A 26,609-nucleotide genomic window follows, 5' to 3' on the forward strand; every position below is an offset into this window, starting at 1 on the left:
CATGGAGGCAGCAGCCCTAATTGCATCCGATTCCCTATATAATGCACTGCTTTAGAGAAGGACTCTGGACAAAACGAGTGCACTACATACAGTACACAGGGAATATAGTGAAATTCAGGACAAAACTTTACACACTGCTGTGTTTCCTCTCAGGATTAATGTGATCAGTCACTGATTGGCTGAAACAGTCCACTGACCATGGTTCCTATGCTGCTGATTGGAGGAAAGCCAACAGACACACATAGTGAACTTTGAGATAAATACCTCATTGGACCCTTTTTTGTGTGTGTAAGACTGGGGGGAGGAGGGTCTTCTCGTTAAAGGACCTCTGTCCTCTCCGTGCCCTGTGTTTTAAACACCAGACAGCTGCTAATACGCCCTACACACGCTCACACACAGTTGTGATCATGATCATTTTCGGGTCAACAAAAAAAAATGTGGGTGTGTAAAAAAACATACTTTTTCAGCCTTATTTTGAAAGTGGCTCTGCGGCTGCCCTGTTTGATCCATTGCTCAGGCGCCTACAGATGTCGGCTTTTAATTTGATCCGGTTTAATACAGAAGGAAAAATAATCCTGTAGCAGTGGGATAAGTGAATTATCATGTGGTTTATAATTAATGGACAGTTTTTGTAGGGGTTGATACATTTTACGATTGGGCAAATCACGTCTGAAATGTTCAAGTGGAAATGACAAACTTTACACGCCTTTTTAAACCTTGAATAGACTACAAGTTTGCAATTCCTGCTTTGCATGAACATTCTCATCAACGAAAGAGTGATCAAATTAATATACTACATCTGTATACACACATGCACAGACACGCATACAGCAGGAAAAAAACACACAAACACACACACACACACACACACACACACACACACACACACACACACACACACACACACACACACACACACACACACACACACACACACACACACACACTCTCTCTCTCTCTCTCTCTCTCTCTCTCTCTCTCTCTCTCTCTCTTCTAATTTAACTCAAAACCCTGACAATTTCAGTCTGTATTCAAATGTTCTTGTTTGGTTTGGGCTAGTAGAGAATAATACATACACACTATAAAACATAAAACAACGCGTTTGGGGATATCTATCACAGATACATGCCACAGGGAATGTCAGTGTCACGACCTTCTGAGACAAGTCTCAAGACCCACTTATCTTGCTCTCCCATCTGTAGTAGATTCAGTGACACGAGGGGCTCCAAAAAAACACTTGTCCCCCCAGCCTCGTGCTCTCTCCACCCACTAAATATTTTTTTTCTTCTTGTGTTTATGGGGGGGAGGTGCGTTTTCTTTGGCATTTTTTTTTTTTGATAATTAAACTGCATTTAATTAATTCAATACACGTTCTTACGGTCCTTTCATCTGTGCAATGTTATTATTATATTGATCACCGTGTTCACCATCTAATTCAAAAGAGTAAATGAGTTAGGAGGAGGCGTGGCCAACTAGGCTGAGTGCCCGCCCCTGGGGGCTGAACCACCGCCTGGACGGATCGGTGCTTTACAACGTGCGGTATGGTCTGGGAGTTCCGAACAAAACTGTTTGTCTACGGAGCTCTTTTACTCCGCTACAAGACTGCGTGACTAAATTGGTGCTATAGTTATCCGCGGCTAATTTATTGGCTGAAGACTGAAGTCTAAAGGCTTTGTTGTTCTTTCCTCGGGCACACATCTCCAATCTGGCTGTTTCTTTCAATCTTTATATTGTTTTCCCTGCACTGATTTACATCTATATTCTGACATATTTTGTGGAGAGAACACCATAGAGCTGGCGCTGAGGTTCTGGACAAACCTGCAGTTTTGAGGTAAGAAGAGTCAATGTTACCTACCTAGCAAGTCGCGTTAGTCTTTAGTTGTTAGCCTATGAGCTGTATTCAATTTGAACCAACTCCGAATGTGTTATAAATCGATTATGGGAAAAACGTGACGGAGAAAACAAATGATGGGAAAATCTGTTATGTAAAAATGTTGTTACCTCGCTTCTAAGTTTGCCACGGAGTTTCTGTTGAATGGTTGGCTACCACCCATACGTAGAATGTATGCACACATGACTGTAAGTCGCTTTGGATAAAAGCGTCAGCTAAATGGCATATATTACTATTATATTACTATAACGTTGAAACATGAAGACAATTATTACATTGTTATTCATGTGTTGTTAACTGACTGTGTTGTGTGCACTGACTGTTGAGTACGATATTTTGTTTTGGATATTGTTTGGGTTAGCCTACAATGGACTAATGCAGCTGTCCACTATTGTTATAGTTTACTCAAGTAAGACTGATTTTATACCGTGGGTAATGCACCGTGGGTAATGCACACTTGATTACACAACACAATATTTATTCAATGATTTTAATACGTGAGAGTTTCTATTCAATGGATTGTCAGTATTGGGTAGAGGAAATCTTTGTACGTTCGTTTTCAGAAATATATCCCATTTTGTTCTGTCGAACATCGTCCAAGACTGTTTATCAACTAAGATTAGTGGAAGTCATTCGGTTTGGGAGTATAAAGCCTGTTGAACTTTTAATTATCGATGTTGTTTTAGCCAATGCATTGCAGCATTTTTCAAGATATATATAGCCTGTTGTCAGGGGTGCATTATATTAAACACAATGTATAGCCTACTTCCACACTGTTGAATAAACTAACGATAGGCTACATTCATGTGGAATGTTCATTGCATGTATGATGCTAACATGTATCTTGCAAGAAGCATTTACATTTAATCTCTGGTATTATAAACACCGTTGACAAACTGCATTTACCAGTTAGCTTGCCTCTCTGTGGCGAGAGAGAGAGAGAGAGAGAGAGAGAGAGAGAGAGAGAGAGAGAGAGAGAGAGAGCAGACTGCCGAAATTGGAGAGAGTTGAAAGTCAAAAAGTGGATGTATGTCAGTCAACTCAGTCAGTCTTCAAGCTGACATCTTTCCCACTCGAAGTGACAGCGGGGAACGCTCGCTGCCCAGGGGTCCCGTCATAACGGAGGTTTGTCTCCCACGCCGTGCGGGGTCACCAGATGGGAACGTCTCGAGCTGTCTCAATTGGATGCACCTTGGCTCTAGGGCAGAAGTTTACTGACAGTTAACATTAATCACATAATGGAACCATGTGGGAGTCCACCTTTCCATTAGATATTAGCTGGAGGACAGTATGATAGTAGAGAGGTTTCAAACCTCTATATTGATCATTGATGATAGTCATGATGCTTGCAGCATCGCCCGGGTTTGACCAGGGTAGGCCGTCATTGTAAATAAGAATTTGTTATTAACTGACTTGTCTAGTTAAAGAAAATACAAACATTTTTTTTTTAAATGGCATCGAAGAACGGTTATTTTGAAGATGACTGTCCCTGATGACAATGCACACATGAATGTCAGGTATTTTTTCATTTCCCCTTTCAAATGATCCCTATAAACAATGCATATAACCACACACCATTATATCTCTCTATTTATTATACTGCACAAGCCAGTGAGTATAGGGTTTCAAAACATGGAAGCTGCCTGGTCATAGATTAGCTACTGGCCTGGGGCGCTGAATTGTCCCATTCCATTGTTGCTCTGTATAAAGAGGTTTGCTGCTGCCTGCACTTGTTGTATAGAAATACCATAGAAATACCACCTGTTCTAGTCATTCTATTTCTACAAGTTTAGTGCTCCACACTGCAGGGTAAGAACCCAACAAGATGGAAGACAAACACGTATTCTACCTCTCACTGGCTCTGGCTGACTGGCTCTGGCTGACTGGCTCTGGCTGACTGAGTGACTGGCTCTGGCTGACTGGCTCTGGCTGACTGGCTCTGGCTGACTGGCTCTGGCTGGCTGACTGGCTCTGGCTGACTGAGTGACTGGCTCTGGCTGACTGGCTCTGGCTGACTGAGTGACTGGCTCTGGCTGACTGGCTCTGGCTGACTGAGTGACTGGCTCTGGCTGACTGGCTCTGGCTGACTGGCTCACTGGCTCTGAGTGACTGAGTGACTGCGTCCTCCCCTTTCATGATTATTGTGTTGGGCTAACATCATGTACAGACCTACATGTTGCTTATCTCCGTCTCTCTCTCCCTCTCTCTCTCCCTGTCTCCCTCTATCTCTCTGTTGCTCTCTTTCTCTCCCTCTCTCTCCCTGTCTCCCTCTCTCTCTCCCTGTCTCTCTCTCCCTGTCTCCCTCTATCTCTCTGTTGCTCTCTCTCTCTCCCTGTCTCCCTCTCTCTCTCCCTGTCTCCCTTTATCTCTCTGTTGCTCTCTTTCTCTCCCTCTCTCTCCCTGTCTCCCTCTCTCTCTCCCTGTCTCTCTCTCCCTGTCTCCCTCTATCTCTCTGTCTCCCTCTCTCTCTCCCTGTCTCCCTCTCTCTCTCCCTGTCTCCCTCTATCTCTCTGTTGCTCTCTCTCTCTCTCTCTGTTCCTCTCTCTCTCTCAAGTGAAATAGATAACAAACAAAGTGAAATAAACAATACAAATTAACAGTAAACATAAACATAAATATGGGTTGTATTTAAAATGGTGCTTGTTTTTCACTGGTTGACCTTTTCTTGCGGCAACAGGTCACACATCTTGCTGCTGTGATGGCACACTGTGGAATTTCACCCAGTAGATATGGGAGTTTATCAACATTGGGTTTGTTTTCAAATTCTTTGTGGATCTGTGTAATCTGAGGGAAATATGTGGCTCTAATATGGTCATACATTTGGCAGGAGGTTAGGAATTGCAGCTCAGTTTCCACCTCATTTTGTGGGCAGAGTGCATCTCTCTCTCTGTCTCTCTCCCTCCCTTTCTCCCTCTCTCCCTCCCTTTCTCCCTCTCTCCCTCCCTTTCTCCCTCTCTCCCTCCCTTTCTCCCTCTTTTTCTCTCTTTATTTTCTTCCCAAATCAGGGCTACTAACCCTGTCTCTAATATCTGGGAGCTAAATGGTTTGAAAGGGGAGAGAAATATTCACACTTACACACATTGCACATTGTTCCCTGTATGTGTTGCGACCGGGTGGGAAGTTTTTATTTTATTTGCCTTGTCAAAGAAAGGAAATATAGTAGTGTGTTGATGGTAGAACAGCTGCCAACACACACACACACACACACACACACACACACACACACACACACACACACACACACACACACACACACACACACACACACACACACACACACACACACACACACACACACACACACACACACACACACACACACTGTACACCCGCTTATTCACATGGGAAATTGTGTTTTGCCCGGATCTAGAAGTTATGTCCACAGGAGAGAGAGCCTTTTACATACTTACTGAAATTATTGAAGAGACATTGTGTTGTTTAATCAAGTGTGCATACCGCAGTATAAAATCAGTCTTACTTGACTAAACTATAACAATAGTGGACAGCTGCATTAGTCCATTGTAGGCTAACCCAAACAATATCCAAAACCACACAACGCAGCCAGTTAAAGGGATCTTCTTCTTAGTCAAATGATCTCATGAATACCATTTGTATGTCTCTGTGTGCAGTTTGAAGGGAAGTTGCTAACTAGCGCTAGCGCAATTGCTAACTGGCGTTAGCATAATGACTAGCGTGCTAGCAGATACCGAAAGACTTCCAGTCATTGCACTAATGCTAGTTAGCAATTGGCTTGCGAAACGGACGTATAACTTCCTTCATACTGGATGCAGAGATGGTATCCACCAGTTCATCTGACTCCTGAAGTATCTCTTTAACAACACATTAATAACAATTAATAACAATGTAATAATAGCCTATCGTTCAACACCCTGTGGCAAGCGATGGAACTACATTGTTTACATAACTCACAAAACAATCATTATACTTGCCTAATAACATGCACACACACACACACACACACATAGCCAGAAAGAGTCAAGGAAAAGGGCTGTGCCGATGTGTATTCTCTGTCCCCACCCAATCTAGACCAATCCAGGTCTGGATAGAAGATATTAAGGTGTGAGCCTCCTAGTCCCTGGCCCTGCTGCATTTAGGGGATGACAGTGGCCCTGCTGCATTTAGGGGATGACAGTGGCCCTGCTGCATTTAGGGGATGACAGTGGCCCTGCTGCATTTAGGGGATGACAGTGGCCCTGCTGCATTTAGGGGATGACAGTGGCCCTGCTGCATTTAGGGGATGACAGTGGCCCTGCTGCATTTAGGGGATGACAGTGGCCCTGCTGCATTTAGGGGATGACAGTGGCCCTGCTGCATTTAGGGGATGACAGTGGCCCTGCTGCATTTAGGGGATGACAGTGGCCCTGCTGCATTTAGGGGATGACAGTGGCCCTGCTGCATTTAGGGGATGACAGTGGCCCTGCTGCATTTAGGGGATGACAGTGGCCCTGCTGCATTTAGGGGATGACAGTGGCCCTGCTGCATTTAGGGGATGACAGTGGCCCTGCTGCATTTAGGGGATGACAGTGTGCTCCGCTGCCTAAATGTCACTCATTAAAGAGATTAAATGAATCAATCTGCAGATGGTTCCATATGGTGGGATTCAGAGCCTCTCTCTTTCCCTCTCTGCTCTCTCTTTCCCTCTCTGCTCTCTCTTTCCCTCTCTGCTCTCTCTTTCCCTCTCTGCTCTCTTTCCCTCTCTGCTCTCTCTTTCCCTCTCTGCTCTCTTTCCCTCTCTGCTCTCTTTCCCTCTCTCCTCTCTCATTTCCCTCTCTGCTCTCTCTTTCCCTCTCTGCTCTCTTTCCCTCTCTGCTCTCTCTTTCCCTCTCTCCACTCTCATTTCTGACTCTGCTCTCTCTTTCCCTCTCTGCTCTCTCTTTCCCTCTCTGCTCTCTTTCCCTCTCTGCTCTCTCTTTCCCTCTCTGCTCTCTCTTTCCCTCTCTGCTCTCTCTTTCCCTCTCTGCTCTCTCTTTCCCTCTCTGCTCTCTCTTTCCCTCTCTGCTCTCTCTTTCCCTCTCTGCTCTCTCTTTCCCTCTCTCCACTCTCATTTCTGACTCTGCTCTCTCTTTCCCTCTCTGCTCTCTCTTTCCCTCTCTGATCTCTCTTTCCCTCTCTGCTCTCTCTTTCCCTCTCTGCTCTCTCTTTCCCTCTCTGCTCTCTTTCCCTTTCTGCTCTCTCTTTCCCTCTCTGCTCTCTCTTTCCCTCTCTGCTCTCTCTCTGCTCTCTCTTTCTCTCTCTGCTCTCTCTTTCCCTCTCTGCTCTCTCTTTCCCTCTCTGCTCTCTCTTTCCCTCTCTGCTCTCTCTTTCCCTCTCTGCTCTCTCTTTCCCTCCCTCTATGTGTCTCTAATATGGTCATACATTTGGTACGAGGTTGTGCAGCTCAGTTTCCAACTCATTTTGTGGGCAGTGAGCACATAGTCTGTATTCTCTTGAGAGTCAGGTCTGCCTATGGCGACCATTCTTAATAGTAAGGCTATGCTCACTGAGTCTGTACATAGTCATTTCCTTAATTTTCTGTCAGTCACAGTGGTCAGGTATTCTGCCACTTTGTACTTTCTGTTTAGGGCCGAATAGCATTCTAGTTTGCTGTTTTTTTGTTAATTCTTTGCAATGTGTTTCAAGTAATTATCTTTTTGTTTTCTCATGATTTGGTTGGGTCTAATTGTGTTGCTGTCCTGGGTCTCTGTGGGGTCTGTTTGCGTTTGTGAGCAGAGCCCCAGGACCAGCTTGCTTAGGGGACTCTTCTCCAGGTTAATCTCTTTGTAGTTGATGGCTTTGTTGTGGAAGCTTTAGGAATCGATTCCTTTTAGGTGGTTGTAGAATTTAACAGCTCTTTTCTGGATTTTGATAATTAGTGGGTATCGGCCTAATTCTGCTCTGCATGCATTATTTGGTGTTCTACGTTGTACACGGAGGATATTGTAGCAGAAATCTGCATGCAGAGTCTCAATTTGGTGTTTGTCCCATTTTGGGAATTCTTTGTTGGTGAGCGGACCCCAGACCTCACAACCATAAAGAGCAATGAGCTCTATGACTGATTCAAGTATTTTTAGCCAGATCCTAATTGGTATGTTGAATTTTATGTTTATTTTGATGGCATAGAAGCCCCTTCTTGCCTTGTCTCTCAGATCGTTCACAGCTTTGTGGAAGTTACCTGTGGCGCTGATGTTTAGGCCAAGGTACAGTGGGGCAAAAAAGTATTTAGTCAGTTGTGCAAGTCCTCCCACTTAAAAAGATGAGAGTCCTGTAATTTTCATCATAGGTACACTTCAACTATGACACAAAATGAGGGGAAAAAATCCAGAAAATCACGTTGTAGGATTTTTAATGAATTTATTTGCAAATTATGGTGGAAAATAAGTATTTGGTCACCTACAAACAGATTTACTGTCAGGGCCCAGGTCTGACAGAGTCTGTGCAGAAGATCTAGGTGCTGCTGTAGGCCCTCCTTGGTTGGTGACAGAAGCACCAGATCATCAGCAAACAGTAGACATTTGACTTCGGATTCTAGTAGGGTGAGGCCGGGTGCTGCAGACTTTTCTAGTGCCCGCGCCAATTCGTTGATATATATGTTGAAGAGGGTTGGGCTTAAGCTGTATCTCTGTCTCACCCCACGACCCTGTGTGAAGAAATGTGTGTGTTTTTTTGCCAATTTTAACCGCACACTTGTTGTTTGTGTACATAGATTTTATAATGTTGTATGTTTTACCCCCAACACCACTTTCCATCAATTTGTATAACAGACCCTCATGCCAAATTGAGTCAAAGGCTTTTTTGAAATCAACAAAGCATGAGAAGACTTTGCCTTTGTTTTGGTTTGTTTGGTTGTCAATTAGGGTGTGCAGGGTGAATACATGGTCTGTTGTACGGTAATTTGGTAAAAAGCCAATTTGACATTTTCTCATCTCTCTCTCTTTCTTCCCCATTCCCTTATCCACCCAGGTATGCATCTGTATCAACTGGTTTAGGCAGCCAGGCATTTAGTAAAGCAGGTAGACAAACAGGTAGGAAGACAGACAGACAAGCAGTAAATCAGGCAGGCAGACAGACAGACAGACAGACAGACAGACAGACAGACAGACAGTAAATAATATATAATAATAATAATATAATAATATAATATAATATAATAATAATATAATATAATAATAATATATGCCATTTAGCAGACACTTTTATCCAAAGCAACTTACAGTCATGTGTGCATACATTCTACGTATGGGTGGTCCCGGGAATCGAACCCACTACCCTGGCGTTACAAGCGCCATGCTCTACCAACTGAGCTACAGAAGGACCAAAATCAGGAAGACAGACTGGCAGACAAGCAGTGAAGCAGACAGACAGACAAGCAGTGAATCAGACAGACAGGCAGTCAGGCCCAGTAGGTCAGTGCGCTCTGTGTTCTCGTATCCTATCAGCCCCACTCTGCTCCTCCCTCCGGCACCATTCACCAGGATGCGGTCTACACACACACACACACACACAAGCACGCACGCACGCACGCGCGCACACACGCGCACACACACACACACACTCACTTACACACACTTGTCCGCTGAGAGCCAGGAACTAAATGGAGTATCTATCTATTGGCCAAAAATGGCTTTTTTCTATCGCTGGAGGACTCTTCATTTAATGTGTGTGATGTAATGGGTTCAGTACCTCAGTAACTCTATAATGGGTTCAGTACCTCAGTCACCCTGTAATGGGTTCAGTACCTGAGTAGCCCTGTAATGGGTTCAGTACCTCAGTAACTCTATAATGGGTTCAGTACCTCAGTAACCCTGTAATGGGTTCAGTACCTCAGTAGCCCTGTAATGGGTTCAGTACCTCAGTAGCCCTGTAATGGGTTCAGTACCTCAGTAGCCCTGTAATGGGTTCAGTACCGGAGTAGCCCTGTAATGGGTTCAGTACCTGAGTAGCCCTGTAATGGGTTCAGTACCTCAGTAACCCTGTAATGGGTTCAGTACCTCAGTAACTCTATAATGGGTTCAGTACCTGAGTAGCCCTGTAATGGGTTCAGTACCTCAGTAACCCTGTAATGGGTTCAGTACCTCAGTAACTCTATAATGGGTTCAGTACCTGAGTAACCCTGTAATGGGTTCAGTACCTGAGTAGCCCTGTAATGGGTTCAGTACCTGAGTAACTCTATAATGGGTTCAGTACCTGAGTAACCCTGTAATGGGTTCAGTACCTGAGTAGCCCTGTAATGGGTTCAGTACCTGAGTAACTCTATAATGGGTTCAGTACCTGAGTAACTCTATAATGGGTTCAGTACCTGAGTAACCCTGTAATGGGTTCAGTACCTGAGTAGCCCTGTAATGGGTTCAATACCTGAGTAGCCCTGTAATGGGTTCAGTACCTGAGCAGCCCTGTAATGGGTTCAGTACCTCAGTAACCCTGTAATGGGTTCAGTACCTCAGTAACCCTGTAATGGGTTCAGTACCTCAGTAACTCTATAATGGGTTCAGTACCTCAGTAGCCCTGTAATGGGTTCAGTACCTCAGTAACCCTGTAATGGGTTCAGTACCTAAGTAGCCCTGTAATCGGTTCAGTACCTGAGTAGCCCTGTAATGGGTTCAGTACCTGAGTAGCCCTGTAATGGGTTCAGTACCTGAGTAGCCCTGTAATGGGTTCAGTACCAGAGTAACTCTATAATGGGTTCAGTACCTGAGTAACCCTGTAATGGGTTCAGTGCCTGAGTAGCCCTGTAATGGGTTCAGTACCTGAGTAACCCTGTAATGGGTTCAGTACCTGAGTAACCCTGTAATGGGTTCAGTACCTGAGTATCTCTGTAATGGGTTCAGTACCTGAGTAGCCCTGTAATGGGTTCAGTACCTGAGTAACCCTGTAATGGGTTCAGTACCTGAGTAACCCTGTAATGGGTTCAGTACCTGAGTATCTCTGTAATGGGTTCAGTACCTGAGTAGCCCTGAATGGGTTCAGTAACTGAGTAGCCCTGTAATGGGTTCAGCACCTGAGTAACTCTGTAATGGGTTCAGTACCTGAGTAGCCCTGTAATGGGTTCAGTACCTGAGTAGCCCTGTAATGGGTTCAGTACCTGAGTAGCCCTGTAATGGGTTCAGTACCAGAGTAACTCTATAATGGGTTCAGTACCTGAGTAACCCTGTAATGGGTTCAGTGCCTGAGTAGCCCTGTAATGGGTTCAGTACCTGAGTAACCCTGTAATGGGTTCAGTACCTGAGTAACCCTGTAATGGGTTCAGTTCCTGAGTATCTCTGTAATGGGTTCAGTACCTGAGTAGCCCTGTAATGGGTTCAGTACCTGAGTAACCCTGTAATGGGTTCAGTACCTGAGTAACCCTGTAATGGGTTCAGTACCTGAGTATCTCTGTAATGGGTTCAGTACCTGAGTAGCCCTGAATGGGTTCAGTAACTGAGTAGCCCTGTAATGGGTTCAGCACCTGAGTAACTCTGTAATGGGTTCAGTACCTGAGTAACCCTGTAATGGGTTCAGTAACTGAGTAGCCCTGTAATGGGTTCAGCACCTGAGTAACTCTGTAATGGGTTCAGTACCTGAGTAACCCTGTAATGGGTTCAGTACCTGAGTAACCCTATAATGGGTTCAGTAACTGAGTAGCCCTGTAATGGGTTCAGTACCTGAGTATCTCTGTAATGGGTTCAGTACCTGAGTAGCCCTGAATGGGTTCAGTAACTGAGTAGCCCTGTAATGGGTTCAGCACCTGAGTAACTCTGTAATGGGTTCAGTACCTGAGTAACCCTGTAATGGGTTCAGTAACTGAGTAGCCCTGTAATGGGTTCAGCACCTGAGTAACTCTGTAATGGGTTCAGTACCTGAGTAACCCTGTAATGGGTTCAGTACCTGAGTAACCCTGTAATGGGTTCAGTACCTGAGTAACTCTATAATGGGTTCAGTAACTGAGTAGCCCTGTAATGGGTTCAGCACCTGAGTAACCCTGTAATGGGTTCAGCACCTGAGTAACCCTGTAATGGGTTCAGTACCTGAGTAACTCTATAATGGGTTCAGTACCTGAGTAACTCTGCAATGGGTTCAGTATCTTTGTTATTGAGATACACTGTGAAAATGACACTTTTTTAGTGTGTCAGACAAAACCATTTCCACGGTTCGAGGTAAGAGGAGAGGTGTGTGTGCTTTTTTTCCTCTGGTTTTTGTAAAAAGAAAAAAAAACTCTTTGGTATATGTTTCTCTGGTTTACACCGACATGCATTTGAATTCCACCTGCTTTCTGAATATCTTCCAAATGGTTCTCGCTGTATGTGGGATTGTGTAGTCTTGCTGAAGGTCACGTCACGTTATGGTAAAAATGCTTTCATAGTTCTAAGAATAACACTCAGCCTATTGTAATTACTTGTTAGATCACTGTTGGAGCTAGAAACACAAAACTATTGCTGCACCCGCAATAACATCTGTTAAACACGCGTATGTGATCAATAACATCTGTTAAACACATGTATGTGACCAATAACATCTGTTAAACATGTGTATGTGATCAATAACATCTGTTAAACACATGTATGTGATCAATAACATCTGTTAAACACGCGTATGTGACCAAGCACCAGGCTACCTACCTCAGAGCCAGATGCCAACCTGTCACCAGGCTACCTCAGAGTCAGATGCCAACCTGTCACCAGGCTACCTCAGAGTCAGATGCCAACCTGTCACCAGGCTACCTCAGAGTCAGATGCCAACCTGTCACCAGGCTACCTCAGAGTCAGATGCCAACCTGTCACCAGGCTACCTCAGAGTCAGATGCCAACCTGTCACCAGGCTACCTCAGAGTCAGATGCCAACCTGTCACCAGGCTACCTCAGAGCCAGATGCCAACCTATATCACCAGGCTACCACAGAGTCAGATGCCAACCTATACCACCAGGCTACCTCAGAGTCAGATGCCAACCTGTCACCAGGCTACCTCAGAGCCAGATGCCAACCTATATCACCAGGCTACCTCAGAGCCAGATGCCAACCTGTCACCAGGCTACCTCAGAGTCAGATGCCAACCTATATCACCAGGCTACCTCAGAGTCAGATGCCAACCTATATCACCAGGCTACCTCAGAGTCAGATGCCAACCTGTCACCAGGCTACCTCAGAGTCAGATGCCAACCTGTCACCAGGCTACCTCAGAGTCAGATGCCAACCTGTCACCAGGCTACCACAGAGTCAGATGCCAACCTGTCACCAGGCTACCTCAGAGTCAGATGCCAACCTGTCACCAGGCTAAGTGATGAAGCCTTCAAAAGCATTTGCAACGTCTTGTTCCAGCCAAGGACCTGTCACTCACATTAACATTAGAGCTAAGGAAAGAGAGATGTTTTTGCTAAATTGGATGGAGTTGTCTTTGACAAGAAAGGAGTGTTGGCTTGTAAAACCTAAATGCTGCATTTAATCAAATACTGTAGGCCACCAACCCAATTGTTCACGTATTTAACTAAATCCGAGCCATCTGAGGCCAAGAATGGAATAATAATAGATTGATTTATGCAGTACTGGGTTTGTTGTTGTTGTAAATGTTCATGTGTTGTTCGTATGTGTTCAGATTTATACTGTGTTCAGCTGAAAGCTACAGATTTATACTGTGTTCAGCTGTAGGCTACAGATTTATACTGTGTTCAGCTGAAAGCTACAGATTTATACTGTGTTCAGCTGAAAGCTACAGATTTATACTGTGTTCAGCTGAAAGCTACAGATTTATACTGTGTTCAGCTGAAAGCTACAGATTTATACTGTGTTCAGCTGAAAGCTACAGATTTATACTGTGTTCAGCTGAAAGCTACAGATTTATGCTGTGTTCAGCTGAAAGCTACAGATTTATACTGTGTTCAGCTGAAAGCTACAGATTTATACTGTGTTCAGCTGAAAGCTACAGATTTATACTGTGTTCAGCTGAAAGCTACAGATTTATACTGTGTTCAGCTGTAGGCTACAGATTTATACTGTGTTCAGCTGAAAGCTACAGATTTATACTGTGTTCAGCTGTAGGCTACAGATTTATACTGTGTTCAGCTGTAGGCTACAGATTTATACTGTGTTCAGCTGAAAGCTACAGATTTATACTGTGTTCAGCTGTAGGCTACAGATTTATACTGTGTTCAGCTGAAAGCTACAGATTTATACTGTGTTCAGCTGAAAGCTACAGATTTATGCTGTGCTGAGTAGACTGTGCTGCCGGGGTTTCTGTTCTCATCCTCCAGTCTTAATCCATTTACAGGTCATATAGGTCATATAGAATACACTCTCATCCAGAGAGATTTAGGCCTACAGTCAGAGCATTTAACTAAAATAGGTAAGACAACCACATACCGCAGTCGCATATTCCATTACTGAAATCATTTTCAATACTCACCCAAAAAAACAAACACAAAATCCAAAATATTTCTGTGCTCAAAAAATGAACATGGGTCGGGAGGGGAGAGATTTTTCTCGGGAAGGGACAGGAATGTTCCGGAGCTATAGAACTGTTGCGGGATCAGGACAAGTACAAGACGAGACAGGAATTAATTTTCACTCCCGTGTCCACCTTTAACCTGCTCTCTCTGGGCATTGACTGACTCTGACTAAGCCCTGGGTGCAGGGATTGACTTGACTGAAGCCTAAAACTAATTTCACACATATTTAGTACCTTTATTTAACTAGGCAAGTCAGTTAAGAACAAATTCCTATTTTCGAAGACAGCCTAGGAAACAGTGGGTTAACTGCTTGTTCAGGGGCCAAACGATAGATTTGGGGGATTCAATCTTGTAACCTTTACGGTTACTAGTCCAACATTCTAACCACTAGGCTACCCTGCCGCCCCTCCACTCTAACCACTAGGCTACCTGCCGCCCCTCCACTCTAACCACTAGGCTACCTGCCGACCCTCCACTCTAACCACTAGGCTACCTGCCGGCCCTCCACTCTAACCACTAGGCTACCCTGCCACCCCTCTACTCTAACCACTAGGCTACCTGCCGACCCTCCACTCTAACCACTAGGCTACCCGCCGACCCTCCACTCTAACCACTAGGCTACCCGCCGACCCTCCACTCTAACCACTAGGCTACCCTGCCGCCCCTCTACTCTAACCACTAGTCTACCTGCCGGCCCTCCACTCTAACCACTAGGCTACCCTGCCACCCCTCTACTCTAACCACTAGGCTACCCTGCCACCCCTCTACTCTAACCACTAGGCTACCCTGCCACCCCTCTACTCTTAACCACTAGGCTACCCTGCCGCCCCTCTACTCTAACCACTAGGCTACCCTGCCACCCCTCTACTCTAACCACTAGGCTACCCTGCCACCCCTCTACTCTAACCACTAGGCTACCCTGCCGCCCCTCCACTCTAACCACTAGGCTACCCTGCCACCCCTCCACTCTAACCACTAGGCTACCCGCCGACCCTCCACTCTAACCACTAGGCTACCCTGCCGCCCCTCTACTCTAACCACTAGTCTACCTGCCGGCCCTCCACTCTAACCACTAGGCTACCCTGCCACCCCTCTACTCTAACCACTAGGCTACCCTGCCACACCTCTACTCTAACCACTAGGCTACCCTGCCACCCCTCTACTCTAACCACTAGGCTACCCTGCCGCCCCTCTACTCTAACCACTAGGCTACCCTGCCACCCCTCTACTCTAACCACTAGGCTACCCTGCCACCCCTCTACTCTAACCACTAGGCTACCCTGCCGCCCCTCCACTCTAACCACTAGGCTACCCTGCCACCCCTCCACTCTAACCACTAGGCTACCCTGCCACCCCTCCACTCTAACCACTAGGCTACCCTGCCACCCCTCTACTCTAACCACTAGGCTACCCTGCCACCCCTCTACTCTAACCACTAGGCTACCTGCCGACCCTCCACTCTAACCACTAGGCTACCTGCCGACCCTCCACTCTAACCACTCGGCTACCTGCCGGCCCTCCACTCTAACCACTAGGCTACCCTGTCGCCCTTCACAGCAACAGATGAAATACACTTAAGTAAAGTATGGTCGTGTAGGAAGAGGGAGAATGGGTGAGTTGATCAATGAGGAGTATCAAACGATGCACAATTACGTAAATCACCAATTGTGAATGTAGGACATATTATTACATTATAATCTCAAAATGGTATGTATCCTATATCTGTCCACAGAATCCGAGCAGCCTTTATCAGGCTACTCTGACCTACTGGGAATAGGCTACACAGTGAGGTATCTGTCCACAGAATCCAAACAGCCTTTATCAGGCTACTCTGACCTACTGGGAATAGGCTACACAGTGAGGTATCTGTCCACAGAATCCAAGCAGCCTTTATCAGGCTACTCTGACCTACTGGGAATAGGCTACACAGTGAGGTATCTGTCCACAGAATCCAAGCATCCTTTATCAGGCTACTCTGACCTACTGGGAATAGGCTACACAGTGAGGTATCTGTCCACAGAATCCAAGCAGCCTTTATCAGGCTACTCTGACCTACTGGGAATAGGCTACACAGTGAGGTATCTGTCCACAGAATCCAAGCAGCCTTTATCAGGCTACTCTGACCTACTGGGAATAGGCTACACAGTGAGGTATCTGTCCACAGAATCCAAGCAGCCTTTATCAGGCTACTCTGACCTACTGGGAATAGGCTACACAGTGAGGTATCTGTCCACAGAATCCAAGCAGCCTTTATCAGGCTACTCTGACCTACTGGGAATAGGCTACACAGTGAGGTATCTGTCCACAGAATCCAAACAGCCTTTATCAGGCTACTCTGACCTACTGGGAATAGGCTACACAGTGAGGTATCTGTCCACAGAATCCAAGCAGCCTTTATTACATTTACATTTACATTTAAGTCATTTAGCAGACGCTCTTATCCAGAGCGACTTACAAATTGGTGCAAACACCTTATGACAACCAGTGGAACAGCCACTTGCATCTAAATCTTGTTGGGGGAGAAGGGGGGTGAGAAGGATTACTTACCCTTACTTACCCTATCCTAGGTATTCCTTGAAGAGGTGGGGTTTCAGGTGTCTCCGGAAGGTGGAGGCTACTCTATCAGGCTACTCTGACCTACTGGGAATAGGCTACACAGTGAGGGGTGCGCAATTGTTCATGATAAACGGCTTCTCATATGTGGGAAAAGATCCACATCGGGCAGCAGGTGAACGAGCGTCGGAGAATGTGACGACGAGGCTTGTGGAATCCTTACGTCGGCAAGGTGCGAAATGTCCCCGTGGACAATTTCCTCCTCTTCAATATTCACTTCACAAGTTGCTTGCACAGAAAGCAAGCCTGGCTGGTACCATGAAGAAGAGATGGGTGCTACCTCCCCCCAAAAAAGTCACATGCACAGCCGGTGTAGTCCCACAACGATGAAGAATAACAAGAGGAAAATACTATCGTGTTATTTGGAATAAATAAATAAATACATAAATCGTATTCTAATGCTATCGAAGGCCTTCATAAACGCAACACAATGTTTTTCGTTTTTGCGATTACATGTGAAAGGTTTTAATTACACTGTTAGAATGTTGCAGTCAGAATGACTGTAGCTAGAAGGGAGGTCCCTCATTAGCTAGAAGGGAGGTCCCTCATTAGCTAGAAGGGAGGTCCCTCATTAGCTAGAAGGGAGGTTCCTCATTAGCTAGAAGGGAGGTTCCTCATTAGCTTGACGGGAGGTCCCTCATTAGCTAGAAGGGAGGTCCCTCATTAGCTAGAAGGGAAATCCCTCATTAGCTAGAAGGGAGGTCGTCATTAGCTAGAAGGGAGGTTCCTCATTAGCTAGAAGGGAGGTTCCTCATTAGCTAGAAGGGAGGTTCCTCATTAGCTAGAAGGGAGGTCCCTCATTAGCTAGAAGGGAGGTCCCTCATTAGCTAGAAGGGAGGTCCCTCATTAGCTAGAAGGGAGGTCCCTCATTAGCTAGAAGGGAGGTTCCTCATTAGCTAGAAGGGAGGTCCCTCATTAGCTAGAAGGGAGGTCCCTTATTAGCTAGAAGGGAGGTTCCTCATTAGCTCGAAGAGAGGTTCCTCATTAGCTAGAAGGGATGTTCCTTATTAGCTAGAAGGTAGGTCCCTCATTAGCTAGAAGGGAGGTTCCTCATTAGCTCGAAGAGAGGTTCCTCATTAGCTAGAAGGGAGGTTCCTCATTAGCTAGAAGGGAGGTCCTCATTAGCTAGAAGGGAGGTTCCTCATTAGCTAGAAGGAGGTCCCTTATTAGCTAGAAGGGAGGTTCCTCATTAGCTAGAAGGGAGGTTCCTCATTAGCTTGACGGGAGGTCCCTCATTAGCTAGAAGGGAGGTCCCTCATTAGCTAGAAGGGAAATCCCTCATTAGCTAGAAGGGAGGTCTGTCATTAGCTAGAAGGGAGGTCCCTCATTAGCTAGAAGGGATGTTCCTCATTAGCTAGAAGGGAGGTCTGTCATTAGCTAGAAGGGAGGTCTGTCATTAGCTAGAAGGGAGGTCCCTCATTAGCTAGAAGGGAGGTCTGTCATTAGCTAGAAGGGAGGTTCCTCATTAGCTAGAAGGGAGGTCCCTCATTAGCTAGAAGGGAGGTCCCTCATTAGCTAGAAGGGAGGTCCCTCATTAGCTAGAAGGGAGGTCCCTTATTAGCTAGAAGGGAGGTTCCTCATTAGCTCGAAGAGAGGTTCCTCATTAGCTAGAAGGGATGTTCCTCATTAGCTAGAAGGGATGTTCCTCATTAGCTAGAAGGGAGGTCTGTCATTAGCTAGAAGGGAGGTTCCTTATTAGCTAGAAGGGAGATCCCTCATTAGCTAGAAGGGAGGTCCCTCATTAGCTAGAAGGGAAATCCCTCATTCGCTAGAAGGGAGGTCCCTCATTAGCTAGAATTGAAGTCCCTTGAGGCCCAGCGGTTCTAGTGTTAAGAAAAACAGGGAGAGTTAGATAAAGACCAAGAATCGTTGGGCCGAGCGGCCAAGGCGAGCAGCGAGGCGAAGGACAAACAACGGGTCTGTTTCCTCTAGATAAAGAGGAAGTGTCCCCTGGACTTGATTGGACGGACTTCCTGTGTGTGTGTGTGTGTGTGTGTGTGTATATCCTCCCACTCTCTGTAAACCCAGAGGCTTACAGCTGCACTCTGAGCTCACTCACAGCTGCCTGACAAGCCAAACTATGTATAAATGTGTGTGTGTGTGTGTGTATGGTATATTGTAATGTTTAGTGTCAGTTCCCAGCGAGCCACAGATACTGTAGAGTTGAGTTAATAGATACTTCAGTGTTGAAAACAAGGGGAATCCCAACACATTATTTGCCAGGGGGAAGGGGGATGCTGGGAACTATTAAAGCTGTGTGATATCTGATTGTTCTCCAACCGGTCTCTCCAACACTGTAGTCTTTCAGTGAACCGCTTGTCGTGCCAAAACTTAACGATTTAAAACAGTTTAAGATAAACTGCTACTGTTCAAGTCCCCCCTTCCTTAATTCTGATTTAAATAACTGTTCTGTTGTCTGGGTATTGACTGTGTATGTGGAAATTGTCTATACCTTGTATTTTTTTTGTTGTTGTCATAGTTGGGAGATTGTCTAGCCGTTTTAAAAATGTGGATCATCAAATGAGTATGGATCTTCAGTGGAATACAGATGGCTCAGGGAAGAATGGCCGTGTTGTCTCCGGGGGGCTTTTAGGGCAACCCTCTGTTCGAATCATAAAACTATGAAGGATTTCTCCTGATCTTTAGATTCTAGAGGGGATACCTTAGCAGAACTGGAGTTGACTGTACTTTTAATAAATACCAATGATTCTGCAGATAATTTGAAGAACATGCAATGGTCGTGATATGTGGCTGTTTTACCTCTTCCCTCCTCCCCCCCTCCCCCCTCCCCCCTCCCCTCCCCACCTAAAACCCTCCTCACCTCCCCTCCCCACCTCCTCCCCTCCCCACCACCTCCCCACCTCCCCCCTACTCCCCTCCACTCTTCCCCTCATCTTCCTCTCCTCTGTTTTTACGGCCTCTCCTTGTTATGTGACTGACTCACTGGGCCCTAACACACACACACACACACACACACACACACACACACACACACACACACACACACACACACACACACACACACACACACACACACACACACACACACACACACACTCCCTTCCCCTGACTCAGGCATTCTTCTAATGAAATGGGACGTTTCTCTTCCAGCTCCTAGTCTTTCCTTTCCCGTTCCCTCCAGCCACAACTGCGTCGCAACCAAGTCTCTCCTTCTCTTTCTCTGTCACTGCCTCCTCTCTCTTTCTCTCTCGTTCTATCTCTGGGCCTTTCAATTCTCTTCCTGTTGCTCTTTCAATACGGAGTGGAATGCAGGAAGAGGGTTCCACTGCCTCCTCTCTCTTTCTCTCTCGTTCTATCTCTGGGCCTTTCAATTCTCTTCCTGTTGCTCTTTCAATACGGAGTGGAATGCAGGAAGAGGGTTCCACTGCCTCAGTCTTTGTGGGCTCTGTGTTAGTCGTTTACTGTATAATGAGTTTACAGGGCCCAGTAATGTGATGTCGTTGTCATGCGGCGACTGAGGTGTGGTTCACCTGTAAGCTCAGTTGGTAGAGCATGGCGCTTGCGACGCCAGGGTTGTGGGTTTGATTCCCGCGTGGGACAGATACAAAAATCTATGCGCTTACTACTAAGTCTCTGTTGATAAGACTGTTTGATAAATGACTCCATACTGTAAATTGCTCTGGATTAGAATGTCTGCTAAATTCTACAATTACAAATGATATTGTGGTTTAAGGCACTGCATCTCAGTGTAAGAAGCATCACTACAGTCCCTGGTTTGAATCCATGCTGTATCACATCTGGCTGTGCTTGTGAGGTCCATAGGGTGGCGCACAATTGGCCCAGTGTTGCCGGGGTAGGCCGTCATTGTAAAGAAGAATTTGTTCTTAACTGACTTGACTTGTTAAAATAATAATTATAGTCTACAGTAGTGGTACATTGTAGATGACACGTATGTATCCAGACTTCTGTTTCTATGTAGCTACCTATTTCAAAATCACACATCACACTAAGGCTTTCATTTGAAATACTCAGCAACATGCTTTAGCATGCTGGTTTCACCAGGCATAAACCACACGGAGTTGTCTCCCAGGGATGGATGACTAGAGGTCGACCGATTAATCGGAATGGCCGATTAATTAGGGCCGATTTAAAATGTTCAATCTGTTTTTTAAATTTTTTTTTATACCTTTATCTTACTATGCAAGTCAGGTAAGAACACATTCTTATTTTCAATGACGGCCTGGGAACAGTGGGTTAACTGCCTGTTCAGGGGCAGAACGACAGATTTTCACCTTGTCAGCTCGGGGGATCCGATCTTGCAACCTTACTGTTAACTACCAATGCAATAACGACCTGCCTCTCTCTCGTTGCACTCCACAAGGAGACTGCCTGTTACGCGAATGCAGTAAGCCAAGGTAAGTTGCTAGCTAGCATTAAACTTATCTTATAAAAAACAATCAATCATAATCACTAGTTAACTACACATGGTTGATAATATTACTAGTTTATCTAGCGTGTCCTGCGTTGCATATAATCTGACTGAGCATACAAACATACAAGTATCTAAGTATCCGACTGAGCGATGGTAGGCAGAAGCAGGCGCGTAAACATGAATTCAAACAGCACGTCCGTGCGTTTTGCCAGCAGCTCTTCGTTGTGCGTCAAGCATTGCGCTGTTTATGACTTCAAGCCTATCAACTCCCGAGATGAGGCTGGTGTAACCGAAGTGAAATGGCTAGCTAGTTAGCCCGCGCTAATAGCGTTTCAAACGTCACTCGCTCTGAGCCTTCTAGTAGTTGTTCCCCTTGCTCTGCATGGGTAACGCTGCTTCGAGGATGGCTGTTGTCGTTGTGTTCCTGGTTCGAGCCCAGGGAGGAGCGAGGAGAGGTACGGAAGCTATATGGTTACACTGGCAATACTAAAGTGCCTATAAGAACATCCAATAGTCAAAGGTTAATGAAATACAAAGGGTATAGAGAGAAATCGTCCTATAACTTCTTACTCATGTTAAAAGGAACCACCAGCTTTCATATGTTCTCATGTTCTGAGCAAGGACCTTAAACGTTAGCTTTTTTACATGGCACATATTGCACTTTTACTTTCTCCAACAATTTGTTTTTGCATTATTTAAACCAAATTGAACATGTTTCATTATTTATTTGAGGCTAAATTGATTTTATTGATGTATTATATTAAGTTAAGTGTTCATTCAGTATTGTTGTAATTGTCATTATTACAAATAAATGTTTAAAAAAATCTGCTTTTTTGTTCCTCCAATAATCGGTATTGGTATCGGCGTTGAAAAAAAAATCATAATCGGTTGACCTCTCGTGATGACCCTACCAATCAGCTTTAGTAGTCATCCAAACAAATGAAATAATCAGGGGTTTTAGGTAGCCATCACTATCTCACTCATTAAAGCATTGGGTTCATGAACGGAAGGAAAAATATTATACTGAGAGGGTGTAGTTAAGACAGATTGACCTGGATAGACCTGGAACAGAGGGTGTAGTTAAGACAGATATACCTGGAACAGAGGGCGTAGTTAAGACAGATAGACCTGGAACAGAGGGTGTCGTTAAGACAGATAGACCTGGAACACAGGGTGTAGTTAAGACAGATAGACCTGGAACAGAGGGTGTAGTTAAGATAGATAGACCTGGAACTGAGGGTGTAGTTAAGACAGATAGACCTGGAACTGAGGGTGTAGTTAAGACAGATAGACCTGGAACAGAGGGTGTCGTTAAGACAGATAGACCTGGAACAGAGGGTGTAGTTAAGACAGATAGACCTGGAACAAAGGGTGTAGTTAAGACAGATAGACCTGGAACTGAGGGTGTAGTTAAGACAGATAGACCTGGAACAGAAGGTGTAGTTAAGACAGATAGACCTGGAACACAGGGTGTAGTTCAGATAGATAGACCTGTAACTGAGGGTCTAGTTAAGACAGATAGACCTGGAACTGAGGGTGTAGTTAAGACAGATAGACCTGGAACAGAGGGTGTAGTTAAGATAGATAGACCTGGAACTGAGGGTGTAGTTAAGACAGATAGACCTGGAACTGAGGGTGTAGTTAAGACAGATAGACCTGGAACAGAGGGTGTCGTTAAGACAGATAGACCTGGAACAGAGGGTGTAGTTGAGACAGATAGACCTGGAACAGAGGGTGTAGTTAAGACAGATAGACCTGGAACACAGGGTGTAGTTAAGACAGATAGACCTGGAACAGAGGGTGTAGTTAAGACAGATAGACCTGGAACACAGGGTGTAGTTAAGACAGATAGACCTGGAACAGAGGGTGTAGTTAAGACAGATAGACCTGGAACAGAGGGTGTAGTTAAGACAGATAGACCTGGAATAGAGGGTGTAGTTAAGACAGATAGACCTGGAACAGAGGGTGTAGTTAAGACAGATAGACCTGGAACAGAGGGTGTAGTTAAGACAGATAGACCTGGAACTGAGGGTGTCGTTAAGACAGATAAACCTGGAACAGAGGGTGTAGTTAAGACAGATAGACCTGGAACAGAGGGTGTAGTTAAGACAGATAGACCTGGAACAGAGGGTGTAGTTAAGACAGATAGACCTGGAACACAGGGTGTAGTTAAGACAGATAGACCTGGAACAGAGGGTGTAGTTAAGACAGATACACCTGGAACAGAGGGTGTAGTTAAGACAGATAGACCTGGAACAGAGGGTGTAGTTAAGACAGATAGACCTGGAACAGAGGGTGTAGTTAAGACAGATAGACCTGGAACTGAGTGGATTACAGAGGAGCTGTCAGTCAGTGGATTATAGAGGAGCTGTCAGTCAGTGGATTATAGAGGGGCTGTCAGTCAGGGGATTATAGAGGAGCTGTCAGTCAGTGGATTATAGAGGGGCTGTCAATCAGGGGATTATAGAGGAGCTGTCAGTCAGTGTATTATAGAGGAGCTGTCAATCAGGGGATTATAGAGGGGCTGTCAATCAGTGGATTATAGAGGGGCTGTCAGTCAGTGGATTATAGAGGAGCTGTCAGTCAGTGGATTATAGAGGGGCTGTCAGTCAGTGGATTATAGAGGAGCTGTCAGTCAGTGGATTATAGAGGGGCTGTCAGTCAGTGGATTATAGAGGAGCTGTCAGTCAGGGGATTATAGAGGAGCTGTCAGTCAGTGGATTATAGAGGAGCTGTCAGTCAGGGGATTATAGAGGAGCTGTCAGTCAGTGGATTATAGAGGAGCTGTCAATCAGGGGATTATAGAGGGGCTGTCAGTCAGTGGATTATAGAGGAGCTGTCAGTCAGTGGATTATAGAGGGGCTGTCAATCAGGGGATTATAGAGGAGCTGTCAGTCAGTGGATTATAGAGGGGCTGTCAGTCAGTGGATTATAGAGGAGCTGTCAATCAGGGGATTATAGAGGGGCTGTCAGTCAGTGGATTATAGAGGTTATTTTCTGAGATATTTACTGGGTCTGTGTCATGCTCTCCGCAGAACACACAGGCACACACACATTGTCTCAGTCATTGTATTTATCCAATGTCTTTTTTGTTGTTGTCGTTGTTTTAAATGTTAGTGAAATGTAGGCAACGTGATTGATTGTCAGTGAATGTGGTGTAGAAAGGGGCTGAGGTAAGCAGAGATAACGTTTCTATCCTTTGATTTTTTTAAGTGGACGTGGTAAACTTCAGAAGATCTCTCTCTCTCTCTCTCTCTCTCTCTCTCTCTCTCTCTCTCTCTCTCTCTCTCTCTCTCTCTCTCTCTCTCTCTCTCTCTCTCTCTCTCTCTCTCTCTCTCTCTCTCTCTCTCTTCTCCGCCCTCTTGATTCCCCCCTCTCCATCCTCTCTTTCTTTCTGCCTCTCTCCCTTTCCCTCTCTCTTCTTCTTCTTCTTCTTCTTCTTCTTCTTCCCTTGTCTGTTATTACTTCAGGTCTGTTCTGGTACAGGTTGTTCCCTCTTGTCTGTTATTACTTCAGGTCTGTTCTGTTCTGGTACAGGTTGTTCCCCTTGTCTGTTATTACTTCAGGTCTGTTCTGGTACAGGTTGTTCCTCTTGTCTGTTATTACTTCAGGACTGTTCTGGTACAGGCTGTTCCCCTTGTCTGTTATTACTTCAGGTCTGTTCTGTTCTGGTACAGGTTGTTCCCCCTTGTCTGTTATTACTTCAGGTCTGTTCTGGTACAGGTTGTTCCCGTTGTCTGTTATTACTTCAGGTCTGTTCTGTTCTGGTACAGGTTGTTCCCCTTGTCTGTTATTACTTCAGGTCTGTTCTGTTCTGGTACAGGTTGTTCCCCTCTTGTCTGTTATTACCTCAGGTCTGTTCTGGTACAGGTTGTTCCTCTTGTCTGTTATTACTTCAGATCTGTTCTGGTACAGGTTGTTCCTCTTGTCTGTTATTACTTCAGGTCTGTTCTGGTACAGGTTGTTCCTCTTGTCTGTTATTACTTCTGGTCTGTTCTGGTACAGGTTGTTCCTCTTGTCTGTTATTACTTCAGGACTGTTCTGGTACAGGTTGTTCCTCTTGTCTGTTATTACTTCAGGTCTGTTCTGGTACAGGTTGTTCCTCTTGTCTGTTATTACTTCAGGTCTGTTCTGTTCTGGTACAGGTTGTTCCCTCTTGTCTGTTATTACTTCAGGTCTGTTCTGGTACAGGTTGTTCCTCTTGTCTGTTATTACTTCAGGTCTGTTCTGGTACAGGTTGTTCCCCTTGTCTGTTATTACTTCAGGTCTGTTCTGGTACAGGTTGTTCCTCTTGTCTGTTATTACTTCAGGTCTGTTCTGGTACAGGTTGTTCCCCTTGTCTGTTATTACCTCAGGTCTGTTCTGGTACAGGTTGTTCCTCTTGTCTGTTATTACTTCAGGTCTGTTCTGGTACAGGTTGTTCCTCTTGTCTGTTATTACTTCAGGTCTGTTCTGGTACAGGTTGTTCCCCTTGTCTGTTATTACCTCAGGTCTGTTCTGGTACAGGTTGTTCCTCTTGTCTGTTATTACTTCAGGTCTGTTCTGGTACAGGTTGTTCCCCTTGTCTGTTATTACTTCAGGTCTGTTCTGGTACAGGTTGTTCCCCTTGTCTGTTATTACTTCAGGTCTGTTCTGGTACAGGTTGTTCCCCTTGTCTGTTATTACTTCAGGTCTGTTCTGGTACAGGTTGTTCCTCTTGTCTGTTATTACTTCAGGTCTGTTCTGGTACAGGTTGTTCCCCTTGTCTGTTATTACTTCTGGTCTGTTCCGGTACAGGTTGTTCCTCTTGTCTGTTATTACTTCAGGTCTGTTCTGTTCTGGTACAGGTTGTTCCCCTTGTCTGTTATTACTTCAGGACTGTTCTGGTACAGGTTGTTCCTCTTGTCTGTTATTACTTCAGGTCTGTTCTGGTACAGGTTGTTCCTCTTGTCTGTTATTACTTCAGGTCTGTTCTGGTACAGGCTGTTCCCCTTGTCTGTTATTACTTCTGGTCTGTTCTGGTACAGGTTGTTCCTCTTGTCTGTTATTACTTCAGGTCTGTTCTGGTACAGGTTGTTCCCCTTGTCTGTTATTACTTCAGGTCTGTTCTGGTACAGGTTGTTCCCCTTGTCTGTTATTACTTCAGGTCTGTTCTGGTACAGGTTGTTCCCCTTGTCTGTTATTACTTCAGGTCTGTTCTGGTACAGGTTGTTCCCCTTGTCTGTTATTACTTCAGGTCTGTTCTGGTACAGGTTGTTCCCCTTGTCTGTTATTACTTCAGGTCTGTTCTGGTACAGGTTGTTCCCCTTGTCTGTTATTA

At 45.2% G+C, this 26,609-nt stretch overlaps 1 protein-coding gene across 1 annotated transcript in view; it reads left to right on the plus strand.

Moving 5' to 3' along the window:
• Positions 1 to 1,521: 1,521 nt before the first annotated feature.
• Positions 1,522 to 26,609, plus strand: part of LOC127908378 (tetraspanin-18-like) — a 124,322-nt gene continuing 99,234 nt past the window's right edge. The window contains exon 1 of the mRNA XM_052466689.1: positions 1,522 to 1,831. The gene's annotated coding sequence lies outside the window, so the exon portion shown is untranslated. The remainder of the gene's footprint in view (positions 1,832 to 26,609) is intronic.

This window comes from Oncorhynchus keta, chromosome 17 (assembly GCF_023373465.1).
Source record: "Oncorhynchus keta strain PuntledgeMale-10-30-2019 chromosome 17, Oket_V2, whole genome shotgun sequence".
Classification (NCBI taxonomy): Eukaryota; Metazoa; Chordata; class Actinopteri; order Salmoniformes; family Salmonidae; genus Oncorhynchus; species Oncorhynchus keta.